Source organism: Zea mays, chromosome 3, assembly GCF_902167145.1.
Source record: "Zea mays cultivar B73 chromosome 3, Zm-B73-REFERENCE-NAM-5.0, whole genome shotgun sequence".
NCBI classification, from domain to species: domain Eukaryota; kingdom Viridiplantae; phylum Streptophyta; class Magnoliopsida; order Poales; family Poaceae; genus Zea; species Zea mays.
The window spans coordinates 131,493,325-131,502,466 of NC_050098.1; the positions used below are offsets into that span (position 1 = coordinate 131,493,325).

General features: G+C 42.1%; 2 non-coding genes across 2 annotated transcripts; both read right to left on the reverse strand.

Moving 5' to 3' along the window:
- Nucleotides 1-5,360: 5,360 nt before the first annotated feature.
- Nucleotides 5,361-5,508, reverse strand: LOC111591244 (small nucleolar RNA snoR137). Its single transcript, XR_004857479.1, has one exon. It is a non-coding gene; the product is annotated as a small nucleolar RNA snoR137 (small nucleolar RNA).
- Nucleotides 5,509-5,708: 200 nt separating this feature from the next.
- LOC111591278 (small nucleolar RNA Z159/U59) lies at nucleotides 5,709-5,792 on the reverse strand. Its single transcript, XR_004857493.1, has one exon. It is a non-coding gene; the product is annotated as a small nucleolar RNA Z159/U59 (small nucleolar RNA).
- Nucleotides 5,793-9,142: the final 3,350 nt, after the last annotated feature.

Here is a 9,142-nt window from a genome sequence, read left to right on the forward strand (position 1 = left end):
GATTATCATAATCTAGATATCTAGATTATACAATCCATCTAATAATTTGTGTTATTTGTTTGTATCTTAATTTATTTAAGCTGGATTATATAATCTAGGAGGTAAACAAATCTGGCATCATGCATTGTCATTCTGTAATTCTGCATATGGAATAAAAAGAAAAATGACAGTGACCTTGCATTGTCATTTTTTAGCACTGCATAGTCCAGCATGGGTTTGTAAATGCAAGGCTTACCACTCGCATGGATGCAGCGGGAAATCTTTGAACCATTATTTTGTTTGACTTCAAGAACTAAGGCCTTATTTGTTTCCTTCTAGGATTGTATAATCCAGTTTATGAATTATACAAGATCCAATAACCTGTTTATGCATTATCTTAACCTAGGTATCTAGATTAGATAATCCACATAATAATCTAAGTTGTTTGTTTGCCTCTTAACTTATTTAAGTTGGATTATATAATCTACTAGAGGGTAAACAAATATGGCAAGTCTTTTGCTTTATATTATACACTGTATTTTATAACTATATATTTTGTAGGTTAAGCCCCGCTAATAGTTTAGCAAGAGAATTCGTTTGGAGTTATTTTTTAAACAAACAAAGAACAAGAACTGTTTTAGATATCCAAAATGGCTCCAGCTTCTTCGCAGGAACTGAAAGGGAAATATGCTAGATAGTCATTTCTATCTGTTTTGATGATTAATGGTGTGTTTGGTTTGTGGAGTCACTCTATGCTTCATGAGGTGATGTATCATAAGTTCATTCTATCAATTTTGGTGGAATCAACCCACTCCTCGTGTATATACTAATTATTAGCTTATAAAGAATGGGGTGGTGATGGATCAACCCATTCTATTCCACAAACCAAATAAAAAAGCGAGGAGTAAGAAGAAGATGGATCACTTCATTCCTCAAATCAAACACACTCTAAGTGTCCAACACATCATCATGGACTAACTAGTTTGATATAAGTATAAGCACATGTTTACTTGAAGGAAAATTGATGAAACTAAGTCTAAATGAGCTCAACTGGAGGTCAAAAGTGCAACTTTGAGTAAAACAGTATAAACATGAGGTTTGAGTACTCGAATAAGTTGCATAGGTCTATTACAATGTTTCTAGCTCTTGCATTTGGTCTCTAACTCATTTTGTAGCAAAAGGTGCATTTTAGACTTAGTTTGAGCCATATTGCAAATCCTGGTGAAACTATGGCAAAGTGGTGAGTTTCCCACACTTAGTCAATTGTATTATATACTAAATATGTTTGTCTAATTTGTAAGGATGCTCTCAAGAATAGCCAAAAAGATTTAGAGAAGTTTGGCTCAAAAGAGCAAAAAAACCGGGCAGTTCTCGGCCTCACCGGATCAGTCTGGTTGTGCACGGAACCGAGTCCACATGGGATTGAGACTTGGTCTTTTGGCGTCCTAGCGCACCGGACCACCCGTACGGATGAACAGTGAAGTATCGGAAATTTAATTATAAAATTCATCGGACCATCACTGTTCATGGTCCGGTGGCGCAACGGACCGCCTCCAATGGCTAGTCTTCGGCGCGCGAGGGCGAGCCAACAGCTAACTGACGTGGCACCCGGTCTGGAGGTGCACTGGACCGTCCGCTGCCCGTTAGAGAAGGAAAGTGCCAATCAGAATCCTGGACTCGAAGCACATAGATCCGAGGTGGCGCAACGGACCGGTCCCGTGCCCCGCATGAAGCTGAATTTTGGCATCTTTCTGGAAGGAAGTAGAAACGACTATAGGGTCTTTTTAGGCTATAAAAGCACCCCCATGGCGACCTCCTTCAGCACCCAAGCACTCCAAGAGCATACACAACTCTCACACTCTGTCACGACGTTGTTTAGTGATTCTAGTGAGATCCGACCGCTGTTTTGAGTCGTTTCTTGTGACACTTGTGTTTACGCTTTTGTGATATTCTTTCTAGCGTTGTGTTGCTGCGTTTTGCTCTTGTGTGTATTCTCTCCCATTCTTGTGATCAAGCTTGCAACTCTGATTTGTGTACGATTGCAAGAGACTCTAATCTATGGAGATTCCTTGCGAAAGGGATTTATTGATATAAGGAAGAACCGTGACACTCAAGTTTGATTCGTTGGATTACTTGAGAGGGTTTGAGTGCAACCCTTGTCTGTTATGACACCACAACGTGGAGTAGGCAAGCATATTATGTTTGGTCGAACCACGGGAAAACACATCGTGTCTTGTTTGCTTATTTGCTTGTGATTTCTCTCCCTCTTTCTAAGTCTCTTATGTTCACTTGGAATATTTTTCTTAGTTTAAATCATATCTTGAAAGATCAATCAAGTGAAGAGAATTTTCCCTCTTCTTCTCCGCTCGAACTTGGTTTAAGTTTTGCATTAACTTTAATTTTAGACCAAGTTTATATTTTTAGTGTCAATTTTGTAAGATCGTCTATTCACCGTCCTCTAGATGCTCTCAGGAACCCTTCCAAACACAACGTTAGACTATCTCCAGCAGAGCGTGTATATGGTCGTGCAAAGCACTGTTTATACTATAGATTACACTGTTTACATAGTAGAGCTTGAAAAGTTTGAAATAAGATATGATAGTGTCAACACCTTGCAAAATTGAATCATTTATTGGCTGGGGAATACGAAGTGGCGCACTATTGTTTGCTGATAACAGTAGTTACTTGAACAATTAATGAACAATTTACAAATGTTACTTGTGTCCCTATTACGAATAGTACTTGAGTAGGAGAACAATCTGAGCTCGTGAGTCGTGACCTTTTTTTTCTCTTGTCACTACTTGTGTGTGCACGTTGATTTTAGATGGTTTTCACCGAAGCGAAGTGGAATGAAAAGCTGAGCGTTTGGCAGTTCGTAACAACTTCTCGTAGCTAGAATCAGAAAAAAAAAAAACTAAAACAAACAGGCCAGATGTTGAAGATTCATCCTTGGACCTATCTATGTCCAGTAGTTGCATAAACAAGTAGTGATTTGAGAGAAAAAAAATAGTAGTCACTAGTAGTGACATTTCGTTATTAAGCATGATGAAATGCACTTGTCACGCGTTATGGTTTGATCCCTGTTTCTTTTCAGGGTGAATAATCCTAAATGGTGTCATTTGAATAAGACATTTAGTTATTTTTTTAGAGGTTTTCACTCTTTGTAGTTTGTATTTGTCTTCCCTTATAGAACACATGAATTTTATAGAAACTATATAAGAATTTTATAAAAATCAGTTCATTTTAACAGAAAGTAGGAAAAATTACAGCGTTCCAAAGAGGCCCTAAACTAGTCTTTAGAGGCTAAAAAACCTGGGGATGCATATCCATATTTAGGCTAGTTTAGAAACCTAAATCCTATATACATTTTTCTAGGGTAAGCAATCTCACATATACCATTTAAATAAGATATTTAGTTATTTATAGAGGTTTTCTCTCTCCGAGTTTGTCTCTCTCGTTCTTAAACTAGCCCTTCGACGTATTTGGTTGACAAAAATAGGCAGAAATGTTTCGTTGTCAAACGAGCAATGTGGCCAACTGGCCATGCGGATGCACATACCACCTGTTTGGTTGACTTCTCCCGGTAGCCCGGCTGCATGAGCCAGGCCGGCGGGAGCCTGGCTCCAGAGATGCAGCCAATTTGCTCGCGCCTGCAGAGCCTGGCCCATGGTGCTTTAAATATCGTGCGAGCCTGACTCCATATCTGCATGCAGGTAACCAAACACACACCTCGCACGCGTAGAGCCTGGTTGACAACAACCAAACACCAGCTCATTGCATCCCGCGATGCAAGCGCCAGCAAATACAAGCAACTAAACACATGGATAATGGTCGACCGCAGTGCCAATACAACATATAGACCTGGAGGAGAGAGAAATGGTAAAAAATGAGCGCTTATTTTATCACGCTCTGTTGGAAGGATAGTTTGGACGCCGAAAAAAAATGCATGACGCAATTTCCGTGAGCTGCTGCTGATGAATAGACTAACTGCAGCGGTGTACGCTGCCCTTCCCCCTCCCCTTGCATGCGGCACGTAGGGGGCACCCTATGGCCGCAGCGGTGCCCCCTACAGCGGTTCCTACGTGTCGGTCCCCTTCTCTCCCCCAAGATATAGTGTGTCACTGTTCATCACCCTAAGACTATCCGCAACCGTTACCCCTAAATTTTTCCCCCTATATCACTTTTTCCCTCTATTTTCCCCCCTATTTTTTCATCTCCTGCAGCGGTTCCCCCTAAATACTCCCCCTATACCCCACTACCACTATAAAATATCATTTTCTATACCAACTATCAATTTTTTATCTACTAACAATTACTCGTGGACCCACAGTACAGTGTTGTAGGGAGTGAACAGTGAAACGCTAAATTGAGGGAGAGAGAGAAGAGGGCCGCCGACTAGAGGGCCATTTAGGGGAGGGCGCTGCAGCTGGTAGCGGTCACCTGTAGCCGCCATCCACGCGCAAGGGGAGGGGTAGCGTCATGCGCTGCGGACAGTCTAAACACTGTGCTGTGGGTCCACGAGTAATTGTTAGTAGATAAAAAATTGATAGTTGGTATAGAAAATGATATTTTATAGTTGTAGTGAGGTATAGGGGGAGTATTTAGAGGAAACCGCTGCGGGAGATGAAAAAATAGGGAGGAAAAGTGATATATGGGGAAAAATTTAGGAGTAACGATTGCAGATAGCCTAATGTTTTATTTTCATTCCATGCCCACTGTTATTGTTCTCTCACTCTCAGTTCTTTGTGGCACAAACAGTCAAGGTGGCCCAGTGATAAAATGTGGTGTAAACATGACAAGTATTTTTTTTAAAAAAACCGTATTTTTGGTGTATTTTGGTTATTCAAAAAACTTTAAATTTTTATCACATATTACTTGGTGCATGCAAATACGCACCAACATGTAAAAACTGGAATATAAATCCACTTTTATATAAAAAAAAATCAATATTTACGGCGCACGTGCAGTATACGACAAAATCGAACTTTCATCTAAAATTAGCCTTGATTTTACACGGGCACATTCATCCAAAATTTATCGCACCCTTGCAAACAGCCATGTCATCGGTTGCAAACAGCATGCAATTGGTTCGCTGGAAATGGAATGGGCTTGTGTTTTTGTTGCGCGCGTGGAAACTGAGCTGATGTTGCTTTATTTGTTCACGACCAGGGGTGATCTAAGATGGCTCAGCAATATTAACAATTGAATCATGGGCCGTCATTTGAGCTCATTATCAGCACTGTCAAATATTTCTTCAGTTAGATTTACATCATGATCGTGCTTCCAAATCACAGCTCCAGTTGGTTTTTTTTTTCCCGGCCAATCGAGAGCCCTTATAAGAGGAATTTCAAGGCAAAAACAAATCCTGTTGATTATCATTACATTGTGCCAGGAGACAGGTAACACGGATGCAGTGAGACGAGCATCATGCTGTTTAATTCTGGCTACTTGTTCGGTCTATGCTTCCCTCTACAGAACGACCAGCAAACTGATCAAATGATCAGGCCATTCTTCCAGTCGTGAAGCAACAACAAAGCAAAACACGTTAAAATTGTGTTTTTTTTTTTGCTAAGCTATCTACAACTCCAGATGCAGAACCAAACAGTTCTCTCGAGAGCTGCGCAGTGCGCAACAAGAAAGCGCATCAGCCAGAATTCACCAACAGGACGCTAACAAAACCAACCTGCAAATTCAGGAAATGAAACCAAGGATAGGTCGAGTGAGATCGAATCTCCTCAGTTCAGGTCTCCAGATTGTTCTTCCACATTGCAGCTTCAGAAGAACGAAAGTAATTTTTAATCGTCATCGGAGAGCAAACGATCCATTGGAAAAGCGAACAAAAGGCCAGACAAACAGGAAAGAGAGAGCAAAACAATCGAAAGAAACCAAGCTTTGTATAGGGAGGAGGGCGAATGCATGAAGCGAGAGGAGGAAGGAAAGCGTTCACCCGGCGGCTGAGTCTGCGTCTGACCTGCCGGCTGGTTTGCTTTGCAATATTTGTAGATTCTCGGTCTAGGGTTTGCTACCGTCAGGTCGGGCGCCGTTTTCAGTCTGGAAGTGGCAAAAACTGGGCCCAAGCGAAACAAATAGAGGCCCATCTTTTTGTTTGGCCGAAAGTTTATGTTAAGCGTCTCCAACAAGATGCATCAAAATAGTATGCCAAAAATCAAAAATTGAAATGCTATATCATTTAACATGTTTAGGACGCTGAAAATAAATTGAGCTATAACAGTTAAGTCCTAAACCATGTATTTTTCTAAAAATAAATTACATTATTAGAAAAGAAAATGTTAAGAATGATGTAGAAAACAATGATATGGCACTATTAGAGGATGTGGTATATTTTGGTCATTTCATGTGTGCTCTATATTTTTTTATAAAATATTGTAAAATAGAATATTGTTGGAGCTATTTTTTATGAGTTAAGCTCTACGTTGGAAAAATATACAGGGCATTGATTTAAGTCATTGTTGAAGATGCTCTAGATTGTAGAAAAAGTCATTCCTCGGATCTCATGATAATCTGATTTTCCTCATTATTTGCTAGACCATAATTTTTAACCTTTATCTTAAAACCGTTGACCATAGCTTTTTTTAACATAAAGGAGGAGTTGTTGGACACTTGTTTTCGATTGCTACATGACATCAAAAATAAGACAACACAAGTTAAGAATATGAATCTTCGTCGAGATGTTACTTGTTCGAAGTAACAACTTGAAGACGAAGGCTCTTAAAAGGAAATGTGAACGAAAGAATATTAAATGACAGAGTAATGAAAAATGAAGTACAAGACTCATATTTCATGCCTTAGCATTTTCATTCCATTTCTCTTCTTATTAAACAAGTTTACAAACATATTTTCGGCTGCTTCGCACAAGATAGCTCGAAGATACTTCGAAGGCTAAGCAAGCCGAAGCTAAGGCCCTCCAAAGATCGATTTATGTAGGGCACTATTCACATATTTATAGGGAAGATGAACAGCTTCGTAGGAAAATCACAAACATGCTCATAAAGTTTGCACATATGATTTATAAATGAAGCAAGGACATCACTGCCTTTTCTATTTCTTTCTTGGTGCACAAGTTTTGGACTTCTCCTTTGTCACTTTGCGCCCGAAGTTTTCTCCATGCCGAAGCCAACGGCCTCGGCTCGCACCTTCGCCACTTGTGTGTATTGAATGAAGCTTCTCAACACTCCACTTCTGCCGAAGGCCAGCTTCGTCCGCCCTTCTCTATACACCTAACACACATTTACTTATGCCGAAGTAAAAGTATTTTGATGACCTTCGGCAAGGTAGGCCCCCAACAAGTAGCCCCTTGCAGAATTTGTTCGTTTCTTTGTAACAAGCTTATATCGTAAAAACAAAATTGGGAGGCTTTGAGCCGAAGGTCTAAAAAAACACCTTCTCGAAGCTCGTTTGGAGAAGGTAGAACAATTCGATGGAAAGAGTTAGTGAAAGGGAATTAGGCTTACACCTAGTCCCTAATTAATTTTTGTGGTTGAACTGCCCAACACAAATAATTGGACTAACTAGTTTGCTCTAGTGTATAAGTTATACAGGTGCCAAAGGTTCACACTTAGCCAATAAAAAGACCAAGTATTGGGTTCAACAAAAGAGCAAAGGGACAACCGAAGGCACCTCTGTTCTGGCGCACCGGACTGTCCGGTGTGCCACCGGACAGTGTCCGGTGCACCAGAGGACTCCAACTCTAACTCGTCACCTTCGGAAATTTCCAGAGGCAACTCCGCTATAATTCACCGGACTGTCCGGTGTACACCGGACAGTGTCCGGTGCTCCAAGGAAGAGTGGGCTCAGGAACTCGCCAGCTTCGGGAAACTGCAACGGCTGCTCCGCTATAATTCACCGGACATGTCCGGTGTACACCGGACTGTCCGGTGTAACAGCGGGACAACGGCTATTTCGGCGCCAACGGCTACCTGCAGCGCATTTATTGTGCGCCAGCGTACGCAGAAGTCAGGCGTGCCCATACTGGCGCACCAGACACTCTACAGTGCATGTCCGGTGTGCCACCGGACATCCAGGCGGGCCCAGAAGATAGAGCTCCAACGGTCAGAACCCAACGGCTTTGGTGACGTGGCTGGCGCACCGGACATGTCCGGTGTGCACCGGACTGTCCGGTGCACCATACGACAGTCAGCCCCACCAAACGGCTAGTTTGGTGGTTGGGGCTATAAATACCCCCAACCACCCCACATTCAAGAAATCCAAGTTTTCCACTTCTCAACCACTTACAAGAGCTAGGCATTCAATTCTAGACACATCAAAGAGATCAAATCCTCTCCAATTCCACACAAGGCTTTAGTGATTAGCGAGAGAGATTTGCCGTGTTCTTTTGAGCTCTTGCGCTTGGATTGCTTCTTTTCTTTCTCACTTGTTCTTGTGATCAAAACTCCATTGTAATCAAGGCAAGAGGCACCAATTGTGTGGTGGCCCTTGCGGGGAAGTTTTGTTCCCGGTTTTGATTTGAGAAGAGAAACTCACTCGGTCGGAGGGACCGTTTGAGAGAGGGTAAGGGTTGAAAGAGACCCGGCCTTTGTGGCCTCCTCAACGGGGAGTAGGTTTGCGAGAACCGAACCTCGGTAAAACAAATCCGCGTGTCACACTCTTCATTTGCTTGCGATTTGTTTTGCGCCCTCTCTTTCGGACTCGTTATTATTTCTAACAACAACCCGGCTTGTAGTTGTGATTAATTTTGTAAATTTCAGTTTCGCCCTATTCACCCCCCTCTAGGCGACTATCAATTGGTATCAGAGGCAGGTTCTTCATTAGAGCCTAACCGCTCGAAGTGATGTCGGAAGATCACGCCAAGAAGGAGATGGAGACCGGCGAAAAGCCCACTACAAGCCACGGGAGCACTTCATCGAAAGAGTCCCGCATCAAGAGGAAGGAGAAGAAGAAGGACTCCTCCAAAGGGAAGGAGGAGATCTTCTTCACACCACAAAGAGAAGAAGGAGAAATCTTCTTCCCACAAGCCGCATCGGAGTGGGGACAAGAAAAAGAGGATGAGGAAGGTGGTCTACTACGAGACCGATTCTTCATCGGCATCCACCTCCGGCTCCGACGCGGCATCTGTCACTTCAAAACGCCAAGAGCGTAAGAAGTATAGTAAGATTCCCCTACGCTACCCTCGCATTTCTAAACA